Below are 13,125 nucleotides of genomic sequence, written 5' to 3'. Positions count from 1 at the left end.
TACAGTCCGGGTCCATTTCCCCATTATGTTAGTCATCTCTATGACTTGGCTCCTTCCTGCTGATAACTGTTAGATCTTGGGATGTCCTATTTTCTTACCACTTCTCATCCTTCAGTGGCCCCAGAATTTCTGTAATAGGAGTTCTTAGAAGTAGCAGTCTCTTTCAAAGGTGGTTAGGCATGTCTCTGTTCTTGTACAATTCTAGGGGCATCCCTTACTCTATATTTCACATAAATGATATTTCTTCAGAGAGATGAAACTTGAGGACTCATATTAGGAAATTGCTGTGAAGTTGCATTTCCCTAGAACTCTTTCTTCTTATGTGTGTGTGCTAAGTTGCTTCAATTGCACCCAACTCTTTACCACCTTGCGGACTGTAGCCCACCAGGCTCCTCTGTCTATGGGATTCTCCAGGCAAGAATACTGAGGTGGGTTGCCCCCTTCCAAGGGATCTTCCTGATCCAGGGATTGAACCCCACGTCTCCTGCAGCTCCTGCACTGCAGACGGATTCTTTACCGCTGAGCCACTGGGGTAGCCTAAACTGTGTGTTTATCTGGAGAAGTTGATGGGTGGGGAGGCTAAAATTCTCTCCAAGTCACCTCTTTGTGCTGCCACTACCACCCATGACCAGATAGGAAAATAAATGTGGGAAGAAAATTTGAAATCAAAGGTTGTGGTAGAAGTTTGCATTACCACCAACACTTTCAGAAGGGTCATAAAGTGACCCTTGCAGAAGTGAGACTTAAGTGAAAACAGAAATGGTAAGAAGGGAGTTCCCTGGTGGTGGTCCAGCAGTTAGAACTTGTTTCACGCTGAGGGCCAGGGGTTCAGTCCCTGGTTGGGGAACTAAGATCCCATGAGTTGTGCAGCTTGGGGAAAAAAAAAAAGAAGAAGAAAAAAGAGGGAAAGAATTTGCCAGAAGCAAACCTACCTGTAAAGACTCTTAATCCTTGCTGTTGATTAGGAGGATGGCTCCTGAATGTCTGTCAGTTAAAAGGTTTTTCTGGAAGAAGAAGGCGTCATGGGACCATGAGTCAGGTGACTTGAACTTCTAAATCCTCCAACTTCCAGTTACTGAACCCTGTGGGAACTACTACCCTTTCCCAGGGGTCTCCTGGTCTGGAGAAGAGGATCAGTGACCAGCCCACCTCACAGGTTGTTGTGAAGCTTAAAGCTCAGGTAAGATAGCGGTGTGAGAGTATAGTGAAGGGTTTGGTTTGCTTCATATTGTAAGTTTCAGTTTACCTAAAAACTTCTAAGCTTCTCGGAATTTCCTTCAGAAAGTTTAGGGAACCTGACAATCATTTCAAATACAAATTGTTTTTGTAAACTCCCCCTTTTTCCCAGATATAGCTGTGTCCAGAATGACCTTTAAGTCCCCCTTTATAATGCAAATAACCCTTGGGGGGTATTTCCAGGTAGCACTTTGAAGAGAAAACAAAGTTATTAGTCGCTCAATCATGTCTGACTCTTTGCAACCCCACAGGCAGTACTCCGCCAGGCTCCTCTGTCATGGGATTCTCTAGGCAAGAATACTGGAGTGGGTAGCCATTCCGTTCTCCCAGGGATCTTCCTAACCCAGGGATCAAACTTGGGTCTCCTGCATGGCAGGCAGATTCTTTACCGTCTGAGCCATCAGGGAAGCCCAATTGTCCATAAATGCTTCAGCTCAGCGCAGGATTGAGATGTGGTATGTTTCCCTAGAAGGAAGGCAGGACCACTTAGAGGTTCAGAGATCTGATAGCAGATGAGGTGCAGGGCTGGCCATCCTTCAACAATTTTGTTAAATGTGCTGATTCCTATCGAAAGGGTTGAAATCATTTATTTTTCTCTCTGTACTATGTCTCTATTTGTAAATGTACATGAATAAATTATATTTAGTCCAGTCCCTTAATGGACAAACCACAGATGGCTAGTTGGAGTTGGAATCTGAGGTTTGCCAAGGAGGGGAGTGGCGGTTAGTGCTATGTCAGCTCATAGTTCAGTTATGAGAAATAAAATATGAAAGGACAAGGAAAATACTGAATGTTTTCAAGAGAAAAGTTCAGAATTCTCCTTCATTGTCCTTCTCTGCTGGAGAGTAAGTCTGGCTTTTTTTTTGGCCACGCCTTTTGCAACATGCCTCTTGCAACATGGAGAAGGAAATGGCAACCCACTCCAGTATTCTAGCCTGGAGAATCCCATGGACAGAGGAGCTTGGTAGGCTACAGTCCATGGGGTCGCAAAGAGTTGGACACGACTGAGCGACTTCACTTTCACTTTCACTTGCAACATGCAGAATCTTAGTTCTCTGACAAGAGATGGAATCTGTGCCCCCGTGCAGTGGAAGGATAGAGTCTTAACTGCTGGACCACCAGGGAAGTCCCTGGTCATCTTTTATGGACTGATTTTTCCAGTTCTTAATATTTGCCATCTAAACACTGGATGGATCGCTTTCTTCTTGTTGCTCTGATAATTTGGCGGGGTTTTTTTTGGCTGTGCGAGTTGTTGTTCAGTCGCTCAGTCGTGTCTGACTCTTTGCGACCCCCCCATGGACTGCAGCACGCCAGGCTTCCCTGTCCTTCACCATCTCCCGGAATTTGCTCAAGCTCATGTCCATTGAGTCAGTGATGCCATCCAACCATCTTGTCTTCTGTCATCCGTCCCCTTCTCCTCCTGCCTTCAATCTTTCCCAGCATCAGGATCTTTTCTTTGCGTTAGGTGACCAAAATATTAGAGCTTCGGCTTCAGCATCAGTCTTTCCACTGAATATTCAGGGTTGATTTCCTTTAGGATCAATTGGTTTGATCTCCTTGCTGTCCAAGGGAGTCTCAAGAGTGTTCTCCAGCACCACAGTTTGAAGGCATTTATTCATGGCTCCATCATGCCACTCACCAAACCTCAGTTCCCTGACCAGAGACTGAACCCATGCCCCTACAGTGAAAGCACGGAGTCCTAACCACTGCACCGCCAGGGAAGTCCCATGACACTTTATACATATATATATATGCATGTATATATGTATAAAGTGTCATATATATACATATGTTGTTGTCGTTTAGTTGTTAAGTCATGTTTGACTCTTTTGCGACCCCAGGGACTGTAGCCCACCAGGGTCCTCTGTCCATGGGATTTCCCAAGCAAGAATACTGGACTACCATTTCTTCTCTAGGGGATCTTCCCAACCCAGAAATCAAACCTGTGTCTCCTGCATTGCAGGAGCTGGCTCAGTTGTAAAGAATCCTCCTGCAACTCAGGAGTCACAGGAGATGTGGGTTTGATCCCTGGGTTGGGAAGATCTTCTAGAGGAAGGCATGGCAACTCACTCTGGTATTCTTGCCTGAAGAATCCCATGAATAGAGGAGGTTGGCGGACTCTTCTTGCAGAGCACAGGCTCTAGGGCAAGTGGGCTTCTGCACTTATGGCACCTGGGCTTAGCTGCTGGGTGGCATGTGGGATCTTCCTGGATCAGGGATGAAACCTGTGTCCTGCATTAGCAGACAGATTCTTTATCACTGAGCCACCAGGGAAGCCTTAAATTTATATTTTATATAAATATCAGTTTCTTTTGATTGAGACTCTTTTGAGAAATCTGCCATAGTTTTAGGACTTTAGGCTCCAGTCTGCTCCGAGCTCCATGGCCATAGGAAAGTCACTTCAACTCTTTCTGCTCTTGAATTCTGAATGTCTGAGGATAACAGAGACTGTTGCTATGTGTCTTTTCCTTCTCAAAAGGAAGGAAAGTGAGTCGGTCAGTTTTGACTGACTCACTTGTCATTCAACTGACCTCTTAGGTCAGAGTAAACAAAAACCCTTGGGGAGCTGTCCCGTGGAAGGGTAACCATGTCCTTGAAGCAGAATGAGTGTAGAGGGGAGAGACATCACAGCTTTGCTTAAAATCGACTGTGGTTGTGTGACCCTAAGGGATTTCCCTGGAGAGGAGCTAAGAAATGAAACTGCTTTTTATCAGAAGGAAGGTGGTTTAGAGAGTTAAGGACTTTCAGGGGGAAATCAATGCTGTGTTTAATTCTCGAAAACTTGGGAGAACGAACCGCAAATTTTAAAAAAGCACCCTAAGAGGTAAACGCAAAAAGCACTGCAAAGCTCTGTCACTGAGAGAGTGGCACAGAGGAAATACTATCAGTTGAGTTACATTCAGAGATATCTTCATGAATTTCTGAGTGACAGTTAAAGGTCTGATTTGGAAAGTGAGGGTCAGAAATCTGAATTTTGGTTGGTTTTTATGTGTTTGCCACATTATTGTAAACTAGTGCTCTCTCCAAGCCTCTGCCCTCATCTATAAAATGAGGATCTTGTAAGCCTCTGGAGATGATTAGGAGAGATGATTAGGCAAAGCTCTTGGCCTGACTTAGCTGTGGTAAGCACTTTTGTGATTTAGAAAAATCAAGAGAAAAATCACATTCCATAAAGTTTACCATTTTAAAGTGTACAATTCAGTGGCTTTTTCATGTATTCACAAGACTGTGCAACTAGAACTTTTCCATCACCCCAAAAGGAACCCTGTACACATTAGCCCTCACTCTCCATTACCTCTTCCTCCCAACCTCTGGCAACCTCTAATCTACTTTATTTTCATTTTATTTATTCATATTTTTTGCCAAACCATGGGATCTTAGTTCCCTGACCAGGAATCAAACCGGTACGCCCTGCAGTGGCCGTGTGGAGTCCTAACCACTGGACCAGCAGGGACTCCCTAACCTACTTTATATTCCTATGGATTTTCACAGCACAGTCCCCCTGCCACAGATTTGCCTATGCTGGATATTTCATATAAATGAAATCTACACTATGTGGTCTTTTGTGACTGGGTTCTTTCATTCAACAATATCAAATATGTTATTGTTATTACCATTGTTCCTATCTCTGATGACTCAAATAGCAGGAGAATGAATGACATATTGGACATGGAACCTCTTTGTGTAGAAGAAATTGCTCTGGAAATGCAAAAATGGTTTTATGCCTTGAGGTGTCCACTCTTTCATGGGGACGGTGAGCTGCCCGCAAGAACTTGCTAGAAGGAAACAAAATTGTAGAATTCAGAAACGTGATAGGACTGAAAACATCCTCTATTATTCAAAAATACATTACCCACTTGAAAAATGTTCAGCGGGCTTTTCTCCTAAAGCTTTTGCTTTCTCAGTTAAGCAAAGCTTGCTACCACTCATTCAGCTTGTCAGTTTCCCCAACCCTTCGAGCCATGCTCTGCCTGAATGCAGAACATGGAGGCAGGGCTGCAGAGGACCTCAGGAGGCGGCATCAGCGATCACTCACAAACCCAGCTCTGAACCATAGCCTTTGACCAACCCCAGAGAGGTGCTGGAGGCTGTCAACAGGTCTGGAGGCAAACAATATGCCTGATTTCTATCTACTCTTAACATTGATCTTGTGTAACACAAGAGAATTGGGAGTAATTTTTTATTTCAATTATGTGAGATGATGACTCATTTGGGAATTTCCCCATTCAAATGGGCCTGCTCAAATGCAAATAATAATTTATCAACAATCAGAATTCATGGGAGTATTAGCTAGACTCTAATGAAAAGCCCTCTTCACTCATAGAACTAATTATTCTGTTTTGTGTTGGCTTCTGGAGAATTTCTTGGAGACTTGAGGCCTCAGAAGAATCTTCTCAGGGACTTCCCTGGTGGTCCACGGTTAAGAATCTGCCTCGCAACGCAGGGAACACAGGTTCAGTCCCTGGTCCACGAGCTAAGATCCCACATGCCGCAGGGGCAGCGAAGGCCGGGCGACTGCAGCTACTCAGCTCCAACTTCTGAATCCCATGCGCCCTAGAGCCTGTGCTCCTCAACAAGAGAAGCCGCCGCAATGAGAAGCCCACACGCACCTAGAGAGTAGGCCTGCTTGCCGCAACTAGAGAAAAGTGTGTGCACAGTGTGTGCAGAGCCTGTGCAAAGGCACAGCAAAAGACGCAGCACACACAGCACACCCCCAAATACAATAAATAATGTTTTAAATGTCAATGACCTTAAAAAAAAGGAATCATCTAAGAATTTGCTGTCTGATTTATCTTCTTCATCCCACCCAGATAACGTGGCCTGTACTGTAGTGTTACCACTGTGTAGTGATGGTGTGTGGCTTCTAGGTCTGGGCAGGACTCTCTGGCTTTTGCCATACGACCTGGTGGGAAATCTAAGCATTTCCTCTCAGTAGCAAAAGAAGGTCAGGAAAGAGTGTTGAACTGCTTTTTCACTGACCTGTGTGACGTGGATTTACCTCTATGCTTGGTCCCACCTCCCTTTTATTAAAAAAAAAAAAAAAAAAGTGTTTCAAGAGGCAGTAGGGTTTGGTTGCTAAGAGATGAGACTCTGAAACCAGACTCCCTTCAAATCCCAGGATCACCATATTGTCACCAAATATGTAGCATCTGGCAAGTTTCTGATCTCTGTGCCTTAGTTTTCTCCTCTATAAAATGGGGGTAATCATACTATAGATTGGCCAAAAAAGTTCGTTTGGGTTTTTCTTCTTGGTCAACCCAATAATTACCTCGTAGGGGTATTGAAATGCTTAAGTCAGCTACTACAGTTAAAGAACCTAACAGGATCACTGCCTGTGACAAGTAAAGCATTATACCAATGTTTTCTGCTTGTATACATATGTACCTACAAGTATAAAGAAAAATATAATGAACATCCAAGTCTTTACCCAAAAATCCTAACAATATACCATACTTGCTTTAGATATTTTTAAAGAAGTAAAATATGACAGAAACAATTACACACACAGACACCTGGGTATCCTTCCCCTATTTATATTTCTTTCTTGAGATAACTATTATCCTAAATTTACTACTTGTTACTTTTTAAAGTTGATATATATGAATCCGAAAAAAAGTATACACTATTGTTTCACATGTTTGTAAACCTTATAAAAATGATATTATACTGTATGAATCATTCTGCCACTACTTTTTCCATTCGGCTTCATGGTTTTGAGACTTACCTGTGTTGCTACATATGGCTAGTTCAGTCAACTTAATTGCTGTAGGTGTTTGATTTTATGACTGTGTCATGACTGATCAATCCATTTTCCTGAGATTGCTTCCGGATTTTTGCTGTCACAAGCGCTGTTGCCAAGAGTATTATTGTGTCTTTGTACCACACATGCAAGAATTTTCTAGGGCACATACCTCGAAATGGACCTGCTGGAACATAGGGGAAATCACCTCTTCAACTTTCCTAGACACAGCTCTTGGTGGTGCCAAGTGGTTGTCCCAGTTTCACTTTTCCAGGACAGAATGCGCAGTCCTCTGGTTCCACGCCTTCAGCAGTACTCATTAAGCCTGTCAGTTTCTTCATCCATCAGGGGGAAAACCATGCCTATGGTAATGCATCCACAAGGTCTTCTGTAAGTCCAGAGACACCTTGTGAGATGTTACTGATAGCCCACTATGTGCTGGACATCATGCCAAGCGCCTCATTTACCTTGTCTTGTTTAGGTCTGTTACTGACTATGGAGGAGGTGCTTAGAGTACAAGGTGCATTTATTTAGGAACAGCGTGAAATCAACTCTTGGTTGTGGTGTTGAATTTCTGGTAGAATGCCTTCTGCTGCTGCTGCTGCTGCTGCTAAGTCGCGTCAGTCATGTCCAACTCTGTGCGACCCCATACACGACAGCCCCCCAGGCTCCCCCGTCCCTGGGATCCTCCAGGCAAGAACACTGGAGTGGGTTGCCATTTCCTTCTCCAATGCATGAAAGTGAAAAGTGAAAGTGAAGTGTCTCAGTCGTGTCCGACCCTTGGCGACCCCATGGACTGCATTCTAGGCGTGAACAGTCTGGAGAAATAATGTGTCTGAACACTGTTTTGTTTTGTTTTTTTTTTCTAAAATTAGTGGTATATATTATGAATCATAGAAGATTTTCATGTGAATTTTTAATGTAAAGAATGATGTAAGCTTTTCATGTAAATTGAGGGGGAAAATGTCACCCACGTTCCAATGACTACACACACTATTGTCACTGTTAACCGTCCAGTTTTTTCCCCGTGAGTGCATTGTATTGTTTTAAGGAGAGTTTGTAGCCACTTTAGAGCTTGGAGTCATGGCAACAACATGGATGAGAACTTACCCGTAGTGCAATTTCTAAATGCCATTTATGCTAAGTGTCGTGTATAAGTTAATTCCTGTCTTTTTAAAAAATTGGAATGCATTTCAAACACCATAAAATTCAATGTCTTTTAAAGTCTACAGTTCTTTCTTTTCAGATGAGGGCTTAAGAACGGAAATATTCTTTTATGTCTATGAAAATTATAGAGGCCCAATGCCAGTTCAATGTCCAGTACTATGTTAATAGTAAGAGTGGGTAGGCAGGTATAGCTAAAACAAATTGCCTCTTAAGTTGATAATACTGAAGCTGGGTGATGTATACATGGTAGGTCATTATATTATTCTGCCTTCTTTTGTTATATGTTTCATAACTTCCATAATAAAAAGTAAAAAGCAGTTAAAAAAAGTCTACCTTTCTGCTTTAATAACCAATCTTTGCATACCTGAATTTGTGTCTCTTATGTGCAAATCAAGACTTAGTAATAAACTACTTTATAAAACATTGTATAGTTTACAAAACATCTCCACATTTTATCTCACAACTACCCTCTGAGGTAGACAGAGAAGGTATTGCCATCTCCATTTTACTTTATTTATTTATTTTTTGACCTCAAGGATTTTGAGGAATGTTAATTCTTTGACCAGGGACCAGACCCAGGCCCTCAGCATGGAGTCCTAACCACTGGACTTCCAGGAAATTCCCCTAACCATCCCTATATTAGAGAAAACAGTAGATCTGGGACTTCACCCCATTCCTCAGACATGGAATTCAGTGGCCTCCCCACTTTTATTCAAAATGAATACAGCCTTAGGGGTAGGGGACTAAGGGATACAAAACATTATGTATAAAATAAATAAGCAACAAAGATACATTGTATAGCACATGGAAATATAACCATTATTTTATATAACTTTAAATGTAGCATAATCTATAAAATTATTGAATCACTATATTATACTAATACAATATTATAAATAAATAACAAAAGAAATACATACTTATTGCTTTTTTCTGATTATAAAAATAATGTGTATTATTTTAAAACAATGTAGAAACATTACAAAGAAGAAAAAAGTATGTAACCTGTAACCATTACCAAAGAACATTTCTCTTAACATTTAAAAAATTTTATCCTTCCAAATTTTTTGTTTGCAAAAATGATAAAATGTTTCATAATCTTTCTCAAACAATGATATGCTATAAACATGTTTCTCAGTCAGTAAGTATTGATCTGCATTTATCACATGGCACTATGGTAACTTATTTAACAATCTCCTGTTGTGGGACATTTAAATGGTTTCAATTTTCTGTTGTTATGAACAATGGCAAAATAAACATTCTTTACATAGTTCTCGGCTTACTCTTTAAACTATTTCCTTTAGATACATGACTAGAATCGGAAAATAGGCATCAAAGCATTTAGAAAGATATTTACGTACGTGCCTGACAATTTCAGAAAGGTTGTATGGATTTACATTCTCAGTCATCCAGCGTTTTTGTTTGTTTGCTTCTTCATTAATTTATAATTGTTTTTCTTGAGATAGATGTAATTCAGATATACCAGTGAAAATGTAGAGGCTAATTTGTTAACCTATAATCAAGTTAAACTATTGAGCAAACCATTAATAAACAACTCACTGTGTTTGTTTAAATAATCGTCAAACTTTAGTACATAAGAATCACCTGGTAATGCCTGGGCTCCATCCCACACAATGACTTAAATTCCAGAGGTCTGGAAAGATTGAAGGCAAAAGAAGAAGAGGGCAGGAGAGGATGAGATGGTTAGATAGCATCACTGACTCAATGGGCATGAATATGAGCAAACTCTGGGAGATTGTGAAGGACAGGGAAGCCTGGTGTGCTGCAGTCAATAGGGTTGCCAAGAGTCGGACACAACTTAGCGACTGAAAAGCAAAGAGTCGGACACAACTTAGCGACTGAACAACAGAACGTAGCAACCGACATTTTTAACATGAACTCCCGTCCCTCAGGTGCCCCTCATGTAGGTAGTCTAGGGAATTAGAGAAACACTGGTTTAAGAATATACACAGGTGTAGATTGAGAGTTTGCTGCTTATGGGTCCTACTACTTTTTGGGGATGTCAAGTCTGGTAAGAAATGAAATATTCACTTGCTCTTTCTTCTCTTGGCCTCATCCGTATCATTCACTCAGCCTCTATCTCTTCCTCTGTCACACGCAGGCACATTTCTGTAGGAAAAAAAACAAATACTTTGGATTTTTGGAGATGCCTTTATTATAGGCTGCCATAAGTGGTTACAGACAAGTATTTGATGTGTTCAGGCTCCTCTACAGGGCTTTCAGTTTTGTTTCACGCTGTCCTGTTTTGCAAGCAGCCGCCTCTGACGTTCCTAATAAGCTGAGCATCTGAGTCACTTTTCTGAAGAAGCTGAGATGGTTTTTAAAGTGGTCTCAGAGGCTCTGTGGTAGGAAGACAGACTGAAGGTGAAGAGGCAGTCAAATTCTATTGCACCTCTGAGGCAGGGAGCCCTGGAGTCCTTCTCGGCCTTTTTAAATCCAAACTAGGTTTTCCAGTATCTACTGTTCCAAGAATGGCTCCCCACTGCCTCATTCAGGAAACAGCCTTTATTTTTCTCCTTGAAAGTCTGACTTTGCCACAAAGTCTCCTTTCTCATGGAACCGTTCAGCTTTCACACATGTGGTGGCTGGGCGAGGCCTTCAGACACGCGGCCTGCGCAGACTGATCTGCTTGTGAGAAACGTGTGAGGAGAGCAGGGCCTCACTGGTCTCTTTCCAACAGTACCTTTAGTGTGCCTGTTAAACTTCATATGAGTGTCATTGTGCAGTACATGTTCCTTTGGATGTGGCTGGTTTTGCTCAATATATTTTCAAGACTCATCCGTGTTGTTGTACGTATCAACGCTGCTGCTGCTGCTCAGTCACTTCAGTCGTGTCTGACTCTGTGCGACCCCATAGACGGCAGCCCACCAGGCTCCCCCGTCCCTGGGATTCTCCAAGCAAGAACACTGGAGTGGGTTGCCATTTCCTTCTCCAATGCATGAAAATGAAAAGTGAAAGGGAAGTCACTCAGTCATGTCCGACTCCCAGCGACTCCATAGACGGCAGCCCACCAGGCTCCCCCTGTGCATGGGATTTTTCCAGGCAAGAGTGCTGGAGTGGGGTGCCATTGCCTTCTCAGTGTGTGTATCAGTGGTTCATTCCTTTTGGTTGCTGAGTAGTATTCCACTGAATGGCTATATCACACTTTATCCTTCTTCCTGTTGATGAACATCTAGCTTGTTTCCATTATTTGAATACTACAAATAAAGCTACAATGAGGGCCTCCCTGGTGGTCCAGAGGCTAAGAATCCTCCTTGCAATGCAAGGGATACCGGTTTGATCCCTGGTCTGGGAAGATCCCACATGCTGTTGAGCAACTAAGCCCGTGCACCAGAGCTGAGCCAGGGCTCTAGCACTTGCAGACCACAACTACTGGGTCCTCGTGCCACAACTACGGAAGCCTGCTCTCTACAGCCTGTACTCCACAACACGAGAAGCCCCTGCAATGAGAAGCCTGAACACCGCAATGCAGAGCAGCCCCCACTCACTGCATCTAGAGAAAGCTTGCTTACAGCAACTAAGACACACCACAGCCAATAAAATAAAATAAATAAATCTTAAAAAAAAAACAACCTGCTATGAACATTCATGTACAAGTATTTGTATGGAAGTAAACTTTCATTGCTTTGGGGTAAGTACATCGGAGTGGGATGGCTGGGTTTTGTGGCAAGTATATGCTTAATTTCTCTTTTTTTCCCTTTGGCCACACTTCATGGCTTGCGGGATCCTGGTTCCCTGACCAGGGATCGAACCCATGTCCCCTGCAGTGGAAGCATAGAGTCTTAACCACTAGATAGCCAGGGAAGCCCTCATGCTTAACTTTTTAAGAAATGGGGCAGTTAAAAAAGAAATTCTCACTTTTAGTTGTCAAGTGCATATCCTATGTTAGTAATTCCAGCTTCTTGTTCCTGTGGTCTATCTAGTTGGAAAGAATATTGTTTTAAGAGTCAGAAGTCTGGGGTTTGGCCTGAGCAGCTTAGTTCTAGACTTGGATTGTGAAAAAAGGGATCTTTTAGCTTCTTGGAGCTTCAGTTCCCTAATCTTTAAATTGGAGTTAATTTTTCCCTTTTTTTTTTTTACTGCATTGTGAGGCTTATGGGATTTTAGTTCCCCGACTAGGGATTAAACCCTGGGCTTTCCACAATAAGACCACAGAGTCCTAATCACTGGACCACCAGGGAATTCCCAATAATTTCTATAACAATGAAAAAATTGGAAGTAGTTTCAGAATCCATCAACAGGAAATGGGTCAAGTAAAATAAATTCCTAAATTAGACAAACCGTGCTACAGCTCTTAGGCAAATCAGTGTTACAGCTCTATTTTATTTAGAAGATAGCAGGAGAGAGAGAGAGTGAGAGAGAGAGAGAAAGAAAGAAAAGAGTGCACGCAAGCGGGAGAGAGAGTCCCTGAGAAAGCGCTTTGGCTCCTCCTTTTATATGTTTTTTCCTCCACCTCGGCCTGCCCTATGCAAATTGGGCTTAGCCAGGAGTGCTGTTTGTTCTGCCTGAAGTCTTCACTCTGGTCCTCGGATCTTCTTTTGACCTTCCTTGTCTTTTAGCCACCGCCATTTTGGACTCCTTTTCCCTATTCTAGCTACCTAACAGAATACTATATAGCCAGCGGGGTGGGGGAGTTTGGGATGAGCAGATGCAAACTGGTGTATATATATATATATATTTATGGTTGTGCTGGGTCTTCACTGCTGTGTACAGGTTTTCTCTAGTTGCGGTGAGCAGGGACTAGTCTTTGTTGCAGTGTGTGGAATTCTCAGTGTAGTGGTTTCTCTCGTTTCCGAGCACAGGCTCTAGGCACACGGGCTTCAGTAGTTGCAGCACGTGGGCTCAGTATTAGTGGCACACAGGCTTAGTTGCCCTGTGGTATGCGGAATCTTCCTGGATCAGGGATTTAACCTGTGTTCAAGACTCTAAGCTCCCAATGCACGGAACCCGGGATTGATTCC

This window comes from Bos indicus x Bos taurus, chromosome 23 (genome assembly GCF_003369695.1).
Source record: "Bos indicus x Bos taurus breed Angus x Brahman F1 hybrid chromosome 23, Bos_hybrid_MaternalHap_v2.0, whole genome shotgun sequence".
Taxonomy (NCBI): domain Eukaryota; kingdom Metazoa; phylum Chordata; class Mammalia; order Artiodactyla; family Bovidae; genus Bos; species Bos indicus x Bos taurus.
The sequence above is the reverse complement of the archived record's forward strand: the minus strand, read 5'-3'. Positions refer to the sequence as shown.